This window comes from Fukomys damarensis, unplaced genomic scaffold (assembly GCF_012274545.1).
Source record: "Fukomys damarensis isolate Sample0158 unplaced genomic scaffold, DMR_v1.0_HiC HiC_scaffold_16, whole genome shotgun sequence".
Taxonomy (NCBI): Eukaryota; Metazoa; Chordata; class Mammalia; order Rodentia; family Bathyergidae; genus Fukomys; species Fukomys damarensis.
Window position 1 is genome coordinate 93,436,178 of NW_022900928.1, and position 16,175 is coordinate 93,452,352.

General features: G+C 36.0%; 1 protein-coding gene and 1 non-coding gene across 4 annotated transcripts in view; one reads left to right on the forward strand and one right to left on the reverse strand.

Moving 5' to 3' along the window:
• Positions 1-16,175, forward strand: part of Tpk1 (thiamin pyrophosphokinase 1) — a 360,539-nt gene that overhangs the window by 313,172 nt on the left and 31,192 nt on the right. The window lies entirely within an intron of this gene.
• Positions 4,318-4,424, reverse strand: LOC117286424. The gene has a single exon (XR_004517596.1). It is a non-coding gene; the product is annotated as a U6 spliceosomal RNA (small nuclear RNA).

The window sequence follows — 16,175 nt, forward strand, 5'->3', positions numbered from 1 at the left end:
TTTTTTTTTTTTTTTTTTTTTTTTTTTTAGTTTCTTTTGTTTTCTCCCTTGCTTACAGTCTCCTGTTGTAAATTTTATCTGGTAGTATTTTTTGAGTCCATGTTTATTATTTCCAGTATATTATGTTTTTGCTTTGCAGTTACTTTAAAGCTTGAAGAACATCTTTTATTGTAACAACCTGTTAAAATGAAAGCAATATTAAATATAAATATAAGGAAAAAATTAAAAGGCAAAAGAATACTATTAAAAACTCTATACTTGCATCCCATTTCTCTTTATATTTTAAATTTTTGATGTAGCATTTTACATCTGTGTTGCCTTCATCTTAATATATTGGTTATTTTTAATTGTATTAGTCTTTAGTCTTCATACTAAAGATCTCTTTGACAACATATTATATAGCCTCCTGAATTTTCCAGTATAGTTTCTGTTCGAAATCAACTTTATAGTCTCTGAAGTTTTCTTTTTACTCATTATTTTCTCCAGTTGAAGAAATTTCAGGGCCAGGGATTTAGCTCAGTGGTTCTCCTGAGTTGGATCCCTGGTACCAAAAACAAACAAACAAACAAAAAAACGGCTTTTGTTCTTGTGCGAGTATCTTTTAACTTTGCTGGGTTCAGTATCATTATTTAGCAGGGCCCTACAGCACTGTGAAAATAGCACTATCCTCCCTCCTGTCCTATAATGTTCTGCTGAAAAATCTGTAGCCAGGCAAACTTGTGTACCCTTGTTTGTTGCTTTGAGAATCCTGTTACTGTCTTAAACCTTTGAGAGTTTCATTGCATATCTGGGATAGACTTGGGTGAGCCAAATCTAACTAGTGATTGTTGACCATCCTACATCTGAATATCTGTATTTTTTCTAGGTTTGGGGAGTTATCTTTTATTTTCTCTTTGCATAAATTTTCTACCCTTTGGCATTGTCAAGCCCATATGAAATCTAGTCATCCAAATATTTGATTTTTTTTCAGTGCTATCTTAAGGATCCTGTAAGCATTCTTTATTTTTCCTCTTTTTTTTTCTTTTATTTTACTGCTTCCTTCTTCTGTTTGATGTGTTCTGCTATCGATGTCTTCTAGCATGAATTTTTAAAAGTGCACTTTTCATTTCAAGGATGTTTGATTTTTTTCAAATTACTTCATTCTGTTGATTTTTTTTGTAACAAAGTTTTCAATTGTTTCTCTGAGGATATTTTTTTGGTCTTTACGATTCCTTAAGACAGCTATTTTAAATTATCTAACAGTTCACGCATACTCATTGCTGTATGGTTTGTTTTCTGGCACCTTATTCTGTTGGTTACTTGAGGTCCTGGTTACTTAAAACTTTGGGATGCCTGTTGGAGTGTGACATCTGCACACTGAACAATTAAGTGTTTACTCTCATGTTCACAGTCTGCCTTTATTTCTCCATACTAGAAATCCTAAACTGGTTGCTAATTTTCTGTAAGCCTGTGGGCATTGCTACTACTTCAGCATTAGATGGCACCCTAAGTCCAAGTTTGCCGTGGGTGCATAGCTGCTGTATTGCATTTCTTGCAGCACTAGAAGATACTGCTGGTGTCAGTTTGTCCCAAATCCACAGATAGCATGTTATTCAGGGTGGATGGAAGGTGTCTAATAAGGATGTTTGTTCCCCACAAGCCTCTGCCTGGAACCAGGGCAGGCCCAGGTATGTCAGCTGCAGTCACTGACCTCTGGTCACTTACTCAAGGATTCTGCTTGGCACTGAACCACACCATGGAAAAATCTGGTCCCTGGTTCCTATGCAATGACCTGACACCTTCCTCCCTCTTCTTTCCTCAGTTGGACAGTGACTCCATGATGGGCTGTCTTGAGTTGCAGGAGGGGAGGGAAGGGGAAGGGATGGGATTACCATGGCTACTAACACCTTAGGCTTCATTACCCCAAAGCCCACAGCCTGCCAACACCTTTGCAGCAAAGGGTCAGGACTCAGAGCCATGGTGCTAGAATCACCTGTTCCTCTGGGGTAGTCGTGGCCTGAGCCCATTACAGCCAGCTGCAGTTCACGATGGCAATAACACATTCCATCTGACTGGGGCTTTGAATCTCTGCTTTGCACCAGGACAAATCCAAACACGCTGCCATTGTGGTTCCCCAATGTTGGGTTCGCTTTACATGGCAGTGAGTTCCAAGGAAAGTCTTGTACTTATTTCCCTGTTCTGCTCTGCAAAAGATGGAGTCTTTGTGATATATTACCTAAGGTTGGGTAATGAATGGAGGCTTCCTCCCTTAGCCCAGATGTCATGGGACTCACTGCTATTGGGTTTCACTATGGTGAGCCCGCTACTTGGTTCTAAGACTAAAGCCTGGACTTAATTCCCTTTGCCTTCCCCAAGCATACATCCACACTCTTTCCATGATGTGTTGTGTGGAGTTGGAAGAACTGACACAGGCAACTGTTTTCTTCCTCCCATCTTTAATGGGCCTTTTCTTATTTCAACACTAGAATCAGACACTGTCTCCTCTCATGTAGATTTTTCTCTCTTGTGAAAGTAGTTTGGTGCATTAAGAGTTGTGCAAATGTATTTGCATATGGGGAGACAGTTGTTGGAAGGTCTTGGTCCACCACTGTCTTCCTCTATATCTCTGAATGTTTTTAACTCAAGAAGCTAAAAGTGAATAAAAGATGCTAAAAGTAGAATAATATAGTGTACTGTGCATTCTCTAGAGGAAAGGGGATTTATTAGACAGACTTATAGAGTCAGAGGCAAGGTAGTCTACAGTGGTCTGCACACTGGAGAGGAGAGCACGTCCAAGAAGCTGGAAGACTCAAGAGTGCAGTGCCAGTCTGAGGCTAATGGTCTGGAAACTCCCTGCAGAGTGCACGATGTGAGTCCCTGTGGAAAGACTGGAGAAGTCTGATGTCCACAGATGATAGCAGTAGTAAGAGACACCTGCTCAAATGGAACTAAGCTTGCAGATATAGGCCAACTTCTTCCTTTTGTATGTGTATATGTGAGAGAGAGACAGAGTGTGTGTATTTCATCCAGACTACAAGCCTGTTGGATGGTACCACTCATGATTAGTGCAGATGCACACACATGCACACACACAGAGTTCGCTGGCTTACATGCAAGTCATCTTGGAAACATTTCCACAGACACATTCAGAAGTGTGCTTTAATAATTTCTATGTGTCTTCACGTTAAAAATCAAGATTGACCACATATAATAAGTATAAAGCAGTCAAGTGAATAAAGTAAAAATCAAAGGAGAAATTACAAAATTATGAAATTATTCAGCAGTCAAAACACTAGTTCTTAAAAAAAAAGAGGAGAAAACCCACTAATCAATAGAACATCAATAAAAGGAGGCTACTGTGTCCTTTCATAGTAGTCTGCTCTAATGCTGTAGGGTGTATTTCTTTTCCTACTTAGCCCAAATTTTCTCTACAGAGCCTGTTTCTTTTCTACCTTTAATAAATGCAAAACATTGCTACCAGGAATAAAAGGAGGGGGAGGAGGAAACTAAAATTATAAATGAAAAAGGGGAAATGGCACAATTACCTAAGAAATTAAATGAATAAAAATTTTGCAATTTAAAAAATTTTAAAATAAAAGTACTTTAGCAGGAATATTATAATGTGTTGTAGACTGCAACCCATGGATTTGACTCAGAGTCACTTAACGAGAATAAAATAAAAAAATACATGTAAAAGATTCAAACCCCTGTTAAGATTCCAGAATATTCTATAAAAATTTAAATATTTAAGTAGTTGATTAAATTATACATATTTTTCCTCCCCTTCCCTCTTAAAATGGCTGTATCATATTGAAGAAGAAAGTTGCTTTTGACAAGCAATTTCGTATTTGGAAAATGGATTTAATCAGATATAAAAGTGTATATGCAATGATTGAATTGTGTCAAAAAATGTTTATATGCATAAAGGTTGGACGTAGGAAAATATATTAAAGCAATAAGGATATGCATGGTTTTTCTTATTTTCTAAGCTTCCAGAATAGTGTTTTTATAATAATAAATATGCTGAATAAATAAGTTGTTTCCTGCAAAAGATCTCAGATTTTTAAACAAGTCTGTTTTTTTGTTCCTAGTACGGGGCAAGTATATTCTACCTCTTAGAATCAAACTGTGAAATGGTATCAAGTTATTTCTCCATATACCACATAAAATGAGCCATTCTCTTAGTTGAATGCTTACTCTTTGTTATTCTTTTTTTTTTCTCATTGAGTTTACTGGTACATTTTAGGTATACAGTACAGTTACATTCATCACTGGGATCTTGTACCTTTACATGACAGGTCTTGGTTCTCATTTTTTCTCCACACCCCTGCTGTCCCTTCAAATATGCAACGCTTCACGAATTTGCCTGTCATCCTTGCACAGGTCCCACGCTAATCTTCTCTGTATCATTCCAATTTCAGTATATGTGATGCCGAAGTGAGCACTGTTATTCTTTAAACACCAAATACTGTAGCAATTCTTGGCCTGATGGGAAGGCAATCAGAAAAGAAATCTACAGTATAAATTGCTACTACATTTTGTGGAAAATCAAACATTTCTTAGTAAATAGACCCTAACTAGTGGAGTAATTCCAACACTGTTTATTGAATTTTCTTAAGCATATGGACCAAGAGAGCATTAAGGGTAGTCCAAAGAAGAAGACAAATGTTTGAAATGATTTTGACCTTGGACTTTCAGGAAGGGGAAACCACACACACTGCTTGGGATGACTGTAGGACAGCTGAGTCACTCTGACACAAGAGAATAGAGGAATAAACTTTCTACCATATACCGAAGACTGACTGCCTTTGCATAAATAAAACGTTTTATTGGAGCTGACAATCAAATTGCTCATTTTAAAATATCTTGGGAATTTGTTGAAGTTGGCAGTGGTACCATTTATCAAGGAATGCCATGAAAACTTCTCCATTGCTCCCTACATTGTATTTCTGTGAGCTAAACTTATCTACTTTATGATAGAAAAGGGAGAAATATTGTTCTACGTTTTGGTTATATTTAGTGTGTTGCTATAACTTTTGCTCTTATTAATGCTTAGATGATTTTAGATAGAGTACTTCCAGAATTTCTTGGCACATCATTAAACATTATCTCATGTCAAGAATTGGATGAACTGTTGACAAATTGGATAAAATATGACCTATTTAGCATATATATATATAAATAATTCACATACTCTGTTCATGTGGAAAACTATAGATTTTTTGTTTGCTGCTTTATAATTAGTTGTACTTAGGCAGGCAGGCAATAACATGCCAACTCTAATTGACATTAGGAATCAAAATAAAATACTGTATCATTTTCCTTAAAGAAATACATAGTATTCTATTATTATCTTACTGCCTTTAAGGTCTTTATAAATTCTATTAAGATTCCAAAGCTACTACTTAAAATCCAAGTCTTTGATTTTGAGATTCTTGAAAAATAAATTTTAAAGTAAATTTTACAACAGGATACATTTTAATATTGTCAAAGTAGTAAAACTGTGCATACACAAGAGTTAAAAAAAAAGTAATGAGTGTATGTACATAAAAGATAAATGAAAGTTTTACAATGTGTCATGGATAGCCACTATAAAATTTTGATGTTTAGCATTTCAGAACTTTTTATATCTCTTTGTAGGTATGCTTTTAACCAAAATGTGATAATGAGTGTACTCTTCTAAAATTGTAGTTTTTACTTAGAGACATTTTTCACATCATTAAATTCATTACCTTATCCTATATAGATCTAATTCATGTAATATATAGAATTGTTATAGACAGTTGCCAGGTTTACTAGTTCCAAATCAAGTTATGTCTACACTGTATTATCTTTAAGATATTGCAGCACAGTCCTTGCACATGTACTTATATGAATAGTCAAGGAGATTTAGTGTCTAGAAGTAGGATGTTTGGATCAGGAGAGAATGACTTAAAGAAAGTTTTTCAGTTTAGGCATTTGGTGGGTTGTTTGCAATACTTGGAATTGAACTCATGGGCCTCTACTACTGAGTAACATTCCAACACTTTCTTTACTTTTTATTTTAAAGTAGAATCTCACTAAGTTGCCCAGGCTGGCCTTGAACTTGCAATCCACCTGCCTCGGCCCACTAAGTAGCTGGGATTACAGGCACTACCATGTCCAACTTTGTTATTAATTTATTTAAAATGAATTTTCTTTGCCAAGATAGTGGAAAATATTATCTTTCAAATGTAATTAATGAAATTATTACATAATCATTTAATTTTTAGGGAAACAGAGCATCTTTTTATACTTAAAGGCTTAGTAAATTTTTTTAAATGCCAGATCTTTCTCTTTGCCTCTTATTCTATTGAATTATTTATCTTCTCACTTCTGTAAGCAAACTCTTTTCTATTTGGGTTATTGAACTTTCTGTATTTCAAATTTCATTGCAGTTTTTCTTCTGACATGATACACATATGCCAAGTTACCTCACAGAACTCACAAAAACTGAATTCTTTTGAGAAATTTTTTAAAATATGCAAATTTAGTCAACTAATATGCTCATTCACTTTTTTGTTTTTTGAGTATAATGGACAAAATAATATCTATATAAAGTGCACAACATGTTTTGAGATACATAAGCATTACCTCACATACTTAGAGCAATTCTTAATTTCCTTCACTTAGAAACATTTTATAATAGCACACATCAAAATGTACTCTTAAAAAGAAACTTGTGCTCAGCAGCTCACTCCCAGAGACAGGTTAAAATAATTTAGCCATATTCCTATTTTTCTATTTTCCACACTTAGTTTTGGTTTTTGTTTTGTTTGTTTGTTTGTTTTGGCTTGCTTTTTTTCTTTTTCTTTCCTTGCAAGACCCAAGACCTGGCACACACTATGGAGGCACTCCACCACTAAACTAAATCTCTAGCCATGTATTTAGCAATTCTTTGTTTCTGTTTTTAGTTTTTGTTTTTAATTTAGAGAGACAAAATAATACATTTATACCAAAGTCAGATAAGGACACTCCAAGAAAAGAAAGTATAAGCCAATATTCATGATAAATCTAGATGTAAAAATCCTCAACAAATGTAGTAAACTGAATTTAAAAAAACAAGTTTTATTTACTATGATGAAATGGGATTTTTTTCTGAAAAAGAGGGATGAATGATTTAATGTTGAAAAATCAATAAATATGATATATTACATTAGCAGGATGAAGGAAAGAAAAACATGATCACCTTCATATATGTTTTAAAAAGAGACATACAAAATTCAGCATCCTTTTGTGATTGAAAAAAAATACCTCAAATAATTAGGTATAAAAGGAGAGTTCTTCAGCACAGTGAAGACCATGTATAGCAAGCCTACAGCTAACATTGTGCTAGCTGGAGAAAAGGTGAAATCCTTTCCTGTGTGATCATATACGTACACACACACACACACACACACACACACACAGATTGCAACTTTAAACACTTCTGTGCAACATGGTACTTACAGTCCAAGCCAGAGTAGTAAGACAAAAGAAAGGAAGAAATCACATTTAAATCAGAAAAGAAAAAATTACATTGTTTTTGTTTGCTGATGACATGATCTTATAAATAAAAAGCCATACAGTCCACCTAAAACCTGTTAGAACAAATTCAGTAAAACTGCAATGTTCAGAACCAAATATGAAACTCAGTATCATTTCTACACACTAATAATGAACTATCTAAAAAAGAAATAAACCCATCCCATGTAGAATAGCTAAAGAAATAAATACAATATTTAATCATAAAAAAATTTAACCAGGGAAGCAAAACATCTATGCACTGAAAAAAGTAAAACATTTTTTTTTAATTGAAGAGAAGAGAAACAAATGGAAAGGTATCTATGTTCATTTATTGTAAGAACTGATATTGTTAAAATATCCATCCTATCTATCCAAAGGAGCCTATAGATTCAATGCACCCTCTAAAAAATCCAATGACATTTGCATATAAGTAGTAAAAGAATCATATTTATATAGAACTACAAAAGCAAAATCCATATGCTTTGAATAGCCAAAGCAATCTTGAGCAAAAAGAACAAAACTGAATTCATCATGTTTGCTGATGTGAAAAGAAAGCTATCTGATAGCTATGGTAAGCAAAACACCACAATGCTGGCGTTAATACAGCTGTAATGTCATATTTCTATATTACTAATAATTGCATATTCTATAATTTAGCCAAACTATTGTTCTCTGCAGTTTTTAGATTGTTATTATAGGCTATATAGGTTTGCCATATTATCTTTGTAAAGCATTAGATCAGTGGTTCTTATCTGAGGCAATTCTGCCTCTGTGGGACCTTTAGCAACGTCTGAAGAAATCTTTAGAATCACTACTTGGGATCCTTTTAACATCTGTTGAGTCAAAGGGAGGCTATAAAACAATCTGAATTGTACAGGAGAGACCCTCATAGTTGAAATCTTTTGCCCACATTTTTATTGGATTGTTGGTCTTAGTATATGTAGAACTTAAAAATTACTCTTTATACATTCTGTGTACAAGTCTGTGTGTATGTTTATGTGTATGTGATTTTTAAATGTTTCTCATTGTGGCTAACTTAATTTCCTTAATAGTTACCTTTAAAGAGCACCAGTTTTAAATTTCAGTGAAATTCACTTTGATTTGTTTTCTTTTATAATTCATATTCTTTGTTTTACTTACAAAAATCTTTAATCTAAAATTTCTAAAATATATTTTCTTCTAGAAGTTTTATAAGTTTTGCTCTTATATTTAGATACATGATATGTCTTGATTGTTACAAATGACAAATTAAGGCTTGAGGCATTCATTCTTTACATATTGACTATCCTGAGTTTCCAACAGCTTTTGCTGAAGTCAGTTTTCCACATATGTATGTCTGTGAACTTCTAAATGTGTTCCAATGTCCTATATGACACATACAATAGATAACATTAGTGAAAACAGTATATACAATATCTATGTCTGTCTCCCCTCTCTTCCTCTCCCTCCCTCCCTCTCTCCCTCTCTCATCCCCCCTTCCCCCCCCCCTACCAGGGATTGAACCTGAGGCGGCAGGTGGCCAAACCATTGAGCTAAATCCCCAGCCCAAACCTAAGGCTTTTTATACTGACCTACGTCCCCAGTCCCTTTTTGATTTTGCATACTGAGGTACTCTCAGTTACCTGCTAAATTGCTAGGGCTGGGATCAAATTTGTAATTTTCCTGCCCCAGCTTCCCAGAGTGCTGGGATTACAGGCATTTGCCACCACACCAAGCTACAAAATCTTTCCATGTGCCTAGGACTCTTTAATTTCTCTCAGCATTGTTTTATAACTTTTATAGTTCCTATATATCTTTTATCAAATTTACCAATAATTATTTTGGTTTTATTAATATTTTAAACAACTAAATTTCCCAGGTTTTGACATTAATTCCGTATTAGCTCACATTAAAAAAATAATAGAGCATTTTCTCTTATTTCTGCTCCACTGTTTTGAGGATTTGGAAGAATTAACAGATGGAGACTTTGTGTCCTTTTTACTTCTTAATCAAAAGCTACTCATCCATTTGAAATGCATTTTTTACCCATCTTTCTACATGAGCTTTGCTTTGCTTTTTTTTGTACCAGGGATCAAATTCGGGACCTTGTGCTTGCAAAGCTGGCAGCAAAACCACTGAGCTAAATCCCATGCCCCTACATGAGCTTTCTGAACATTTTTATATGAACCTTTATTTATTGGATATAGTTAAGATTCTTATGAATTTGTATCTCACCTTTCATACTCCATGTACCTGGAAGTTTTTTTTCTTCTATACAATTTAACATGATGCCTTATGCATAGAATAAGCAACTCAGTCACTAATTTTATGTGTATAAAGATGTGTTTCCATAATAACCTTCAATATGTAATTATTTCTGAAGGGAAGAAATTGATTTTTTAGGATGAAAAAATACTTTTGGCTAGCTTACAGAAGGCCTGACAATTCAGTGATGATCAATTGTCGAATCACTGGTTTTCTAAAACACCTGTCTGGCAGTCTTTTTTTCTTTTTTTTTTTTTTTTTTTTTTGTACCAGGGATTGAACTCAGGACCTTGTACTTTCAAGGCAGGCAGTGGCACCACTGAGCTAAATCCCTGGCTGGCAGTCATTTTCTTTGGACAAATGTTAGAAGGAAATAGTGAAGTAATATCAAGGTGAAAAATCAAAGCAGGGCAGACTTAACATTCTTTTTTCAACAGACTAAATATCAAGATACCTAGAATTTTCTAACGCTTTAAACTTGTACTAGGTGTGATGAGACATAAAACATGTTTGTTATTCACTTCACATAGACCTCAGTAGGTACCCTAAAATTAACCCACACAATTACAAATTCGGTTTCTTTTATACTGAAATGTGTACTGCTGCTAATATGGTAAGATCTAGGCCCCTACTAAAATCAGCAGAAAACAGATCAAAGACTGGAGAAACTGTCTTAACAAAGAGAAACTATATGCCATTTTTAACATTCAGATAACAGAGCACTTTTTTTTCAGCTTTGAGTTTATTAGTACATTTTAGGGATACAGTACAGTTACATTCATTGTTGAGATCTTGTACCTCTATAAGACAAGTCTTGATTCTCATTTTTTCCCCTTACCCCTGTCTTCCCTTCACCCCCTCCTCCCCTCCCCATCTACAAACACTTTATTTTCATCTTTTCATTATCTCACATTTTTTTCTTTTCCCTTATTACCCTTCCCCTACCCATCCCACCTTCCCTACACCTTTAGCTCCTTTCTTCCCATTTCTAAATGTCAGTAATCTTATTAGGATCTTATGTATAATTGCAGATTATTCACACCAGGGAAACTATTCGGTATTTACACGTGTGACTTATTTATTTCACTTAGGAGTATATCTTCAACAGAGCACTTTTAACTAATGAACAAGAAATGAATATGACTAGAAAACATCCAGAAAAGCCTCATTTGCTGTGTTTCATGTTGGACACAGCCCCACACTAGCGGAGATGTGCCTCATGGGGTTCAGAACACAGATGTTCCCAGGTCTGGATCTGGAGGCTGGTGTGCAGGGCAGTCATAAACGACATAGGAAAGATGTTTGTTTGCACCTTAGGGATTTCTGTACTGAATGGAAGGGGAAACATATAACGGCTTATCTCCCTAAATGCTCCTAGTCTTTCCAGCACTTCTTAATGAACCTTTTTTTCCTGTCAACTGTGCTTCTTTGCCAGAGACAATGAGAGGCAGCCCTTGGAATAAAGTCTGCAGGTGGCCCGACATGTGGGTCTCAATGCCCCAGTAGTGGAAAAATGTTGGTAAGAGTCCTACGTGACTAGAAGAGTTGTAAATAAGTTGTTTTCACAGAAAGAGAGAAACTAATATGGCCTGAGAACCTATGTCATTGATATTCATAATAAACTAGAAAAAGCATAATACAGTACTTCATATTTGAAATCATCTAAATTTATCAGAATTCCAAAAAGCCCTAAGGTAGCCATTAGATAAGCAGAATATGTTATTATAGATGGTATTTTATCAGAACAAAAAATTGAACATATCTTTTATTCTTATAAAAGTTAACTCCACTTTCTGAACATGGTATATTTAAAACATGCCTAATGATTTTTAAAATAATATCTTAAAATATGCTGGTGTCATTATAGTAATTATCTATGAATTTGCCTTGCCTCATTTCTCTCCTTGAGAATGTATAAATCCTTTGGTGCTTTCCTACGAACTGTTATTCATCGAGTAACAGTGGAGGGGGCGGTAGGGATAAAGATTTATCCCAAGCCTCTGAAGTAAAGACTGGGTGTGATGAAAACTAAAGCGTCTCTCTCAATCCTTAGTAATAAACTTGTTATCAACTCAGGAATAATTGTAATACAGCACTATCTTTTAAATGTTGCCAGTACCCTTCTCCAGGATCACTAACATTTGCAGGCCTTGGGAGGACACTGAAAAAAAATTTTAGATAACAGTTTTAAAATAACTTGTTTCATTCCTACATCATGAAACAAAAAATTGGAGCCCATCTTCTAATAAGGAGTTTCGATTACTTTCCCTCAGTGGCATTTATGAATCAGCATTTTATTGTAGTTGACATTTATCTGGCTAATTTCATATGCTCCTAAACCTTCCTTTTCATTTATTCTCATCCATTTAGCAATTTTTGTACTATTATATAGCAAGTTGTGGCTATTTCACAGATCTATAAAGTTGTAGGCCTGTTTTCAGATTATTTGCAAAATGAGCCAACAGTGATGCTGGAAAATCAACTATTCATGCTTTTTGTCAAAAGAATTGATCAATTCTCTCTTCCTGTAGAAGGTTCAAAGCAATTTCCTGTTAAAGACAAAAATCTTTATCCCAGCCACTCTCTACACTAACTCCCTACTTGGCTATCTCAGTCCATTCCATGGGGAAGCAGAACACTTCACCTAATGAAAAGATTAAAAATACTTTCTTGTAAATCCTTAATAGTGGCATTTGGAAAATCAACAGCCACCACACAACACACACACACTCCTGTGGGCTGATTTGCACCCTAGATGTCCTTTTTCAAACCCTTGAAGAACTCAAGGATTTTAGTCATGTACTTCTGTTTTGAGTTTGATTTATGGACTCTTCTTTGTCAGGCCAGGTGCCGGCCAGATTCCACAATTCATAATCTGTCACCAGGAGTAATGGCCCATTTCCAAAGGTGAAGTGCGACAGTTCTTTCTGCACACATCAGATAAACAGATTGTGGCTGCTCAGTGATCTATCTGAAGTAGGCTGAAGAACACATTAACCTTTCAGCACACCCCCATTTTCACTGTGGTTCTTTTCTTTTATGCTCTTCATTTTTCTTCATAAGAGGCAGACCTGATGAATAGCACAACATCCAATCACCAGTGAGCAGATTGCTCAAAATCCATACAGGTGAGTGGGCTGTGGTACTGAGTAAACTGCACAATATCTTAACACTCAAACCTTACTGGTTGAAATTCCTTCAGAAAGTCATTAAAATGAAGAGGGAGATTTGGTTTTGCTTTGTTGCCTTGTTCCTTGACATCCTAAGCTTTTCTCTAACATGGGATGGTTAACTTCAGTTGACTGCTTCTTCCTTTCCTTCATTTCCAGCAAGTCTGTTGAGGGGTCTGACATGTAGCTGATTGAAGGCTCAAAGGCTTCCACAGGCTGTGTTTTATTTTCATGAATTCTGTGTTTGTGAACGTGGGATATTTCTGCAGAGATGCCAAATTGTTTCTCATGGTTGCAAAAGTGCTCAAGGAGGCACTGAGTACACTGGCTAGGTGTAGGTCAATATGTAACACCTGGGGAGGGTTGTACACCATGCCACGCTATGTCACACTGTAAGGTCCAAAGGTGGATGCCAAGCCACTGCTCTGCTGGAATACACAGCTCCCCGCAATCCTAAACCCAGAGTTAGTAACAGAACTAAAGCAGTTAAAATAAAAGACCATTTAATTGAAGATAGGGAAAGGGTGGAGAGAGGGAGAGAGACAGAGGGAGGGGGAGGGAAGGGAGGGGGAGGGAGAGAGGGGGAGGGAGAGAGGGAGAGGGGGAGAGGGAGAGAGGGACAGAGGGACAGAGGGACAGAGGGACAGGGAGACAGGAGAGGGAGAGAGAACAGATATGGTACAACAGATACTCTGGATAAGCAGGGAGTAATTGTTTTATTTTGAATGGTACAGGGATCAAACTTGGGACCCTGTGTTTGTGAGGCAGTCAGCAGCACCACTGAGCTAATTCCCTGGCCATAAGTAGCAAGTATTCAAAAGTCAATAACTCATGGATTTTTTTGTTTGCAGCTCCATTTATTGAGATCCTTGTCCCACATATAGGCTCCTGTAATCTGATTGGCTCCCTGACTTTTCTTTCATCCTAACCTTGAATTCCTTTCAGCCTGGGACCTTTCCCTGTCCTTTGATGGAGGGTAAATTTAGAGGTGGAGTCCTTATGGATAGGAAGTTTAGGCTAAACTATTAAAGGAAGGGGAAATTTGAGATTCTTGTTAATTGTGCCGCCTAGGAACTTCCTGGTCTTTAGTTCTTTGTTTTTGTCTTCCTAATTGTTTGAGTCTGGCTGCAGAGTTCAGAGCTGTTCATTAATTTTTAATAAAGCTCAGTGAGGCCTTCAACCTATCTTTCCCTACCCACGGTGCCCCCATTCCTATAAATACAGCTACCAAAGCAAGAATATAGATATGTGCATGACCTTGAATTAGAAGCAGGATAACAGCAGGGGCACAAAAACTGGCAGTCAGGAAATGCTACTAAGAGTACTCATTTTCCAACCAATATAGAACTGTGGAAGTTTCAAAAATGGACCCATAATGTTAAGTGAAATAAATCAGACACACAGGCTTAAATATCACATGGTTTCTCTTATATGATCCAAAATATAAATAAAAAGAAAAATAAAAGGTAGATAATCCCAAATAGGGAGATAAGTCTTTAGCAAATGGGAAAGGGACAGAGCCGGGGGATTTAGCTCAGTGGTGGCACTGCCTGCCTCGCAAGTGCAAGGACTGGAGTTTGGATCCAAGGTACCAAAAACAAAAAGGGGGAAAGGGACCAAAGAAATGGAGGGAGAGGAAGGGAAGGAGATGAAAAGAGGAATTAAGATAGGAGGGGAAGGAGATGAGAAAAGGAATTAAGGTGTGTTATGCACATCTACCAACTCCCTTTGAGGAATGTAATGCAATCATTATGTACTGAAAACATGGACTAAAAAAACTTTAAAAAGAAAGGCAGATCTACCCTCACTGAAATTACCTATGTACATCTGTGACTGTGCAAAAAGTACCCTTTATGTGTTCCAACTACATTGTCAAGGAAGTGAAATTAAGAGTTGTAAAAAGGAACTAAGTGAATTTAAACATAAAAATAAAGAGAGCAGGGCAATAGAGTTCATTCCATAATTATGGTAACCAAAGAAAAGGGAGATAGTCTAATAGTTAAAAAAGCTATCTGTCACTGAAGGTAGGGAACAGAGAGAATTTTTTTTCTTATTTTGTCTCAATATTGAACCCTACCTAGGTTGTTGAGAGAGAGAGGGAGAGGGAGAGGAGAAAGGGAGAAAGCCAGAAGGTAAACAGAGATCAAGGGTGCTAGAAATGGAGTGCTTAATTTTTCAAAGAATGGGCCAGAAGTTACTTCACAGGTTACTGTGTCTTGTTGAATGCAAATTCTTATTGTGCAGCTGCTTGAGGGTTGGGATCCTGCCTTTCTGAAGAGACCCCATTGGATGCTGATACAGCTGGGTCACAGACCACACTTTGAGTAGTAGTAAAAGCCACAATAAACCAGCAAGGAGAAGCTGCAAAATAAAGGGAGAGAGCTTACCTTTAGCTGAGAAACAACAGATATCTTCTTCCAATATCTGAAAGTTTCAAATATAGAAGTTTGGGCAAGATAGGTAATTGATATATTTTATCTTCTATTCCCAATATTAAACATTGAGGAAGAAAGAAAATTTAGAATGAGAAATAAATATACTATCTAGGAGATACTCTAGTCCCAAAGAGATAATACTCTCCTGAGTTATTTTTTTCTTTTGTGTAAGTAACATTTACTCTGAAATTCCACACCTATATTGTAGTTGAACTTTCCAGATCTTTGTATATTGTTTTTCTCTTCTAGTAAAAACATCTCAAGAACAAAGTTTTAATATAAAATACTGTAAGCAGGGTGTGGTGATGCACACCTTTAATCCTAGCACTAGCACTGGGGAGGCTGAGACAAGAGGATTGAGACCAGCCTGGGCTACATAGTGAGTTCCATGTCAGTCTTAACTACGTAGTGAGACCCTGGCTCAAAAAACAAAACAATAAAGAAAGAGAGAGAGAGAGAGAAAGAGAAAGAACGAACTATATTATAAGAGGACTATTGGGTTGATTGATTTAGTCAGGGGCCTCAAATTCTAGCCACAACTCTTACAATTTCCTTACCTCCTGTAGTGGTTATCAGAAAGAAATGAGATCATAATTGCATTGTTGTTTTGGAAAATGTATTCCAAATGTAGGGTACTCTTTATAGTGTATTTTATTCCCAATGAAGAACTTTGTATGTTATCAGAGATTTCATATTTTGTAAGATTCTAAAGCTAATGTTCCAAAAATTATTCCTTAAGAACTATCTTTTGAAATCCAATGACATGTAATCCTAATCTGTAGGGGAGAGAATACAGGAGAGATGTGCCACCTTGTAACTAGCC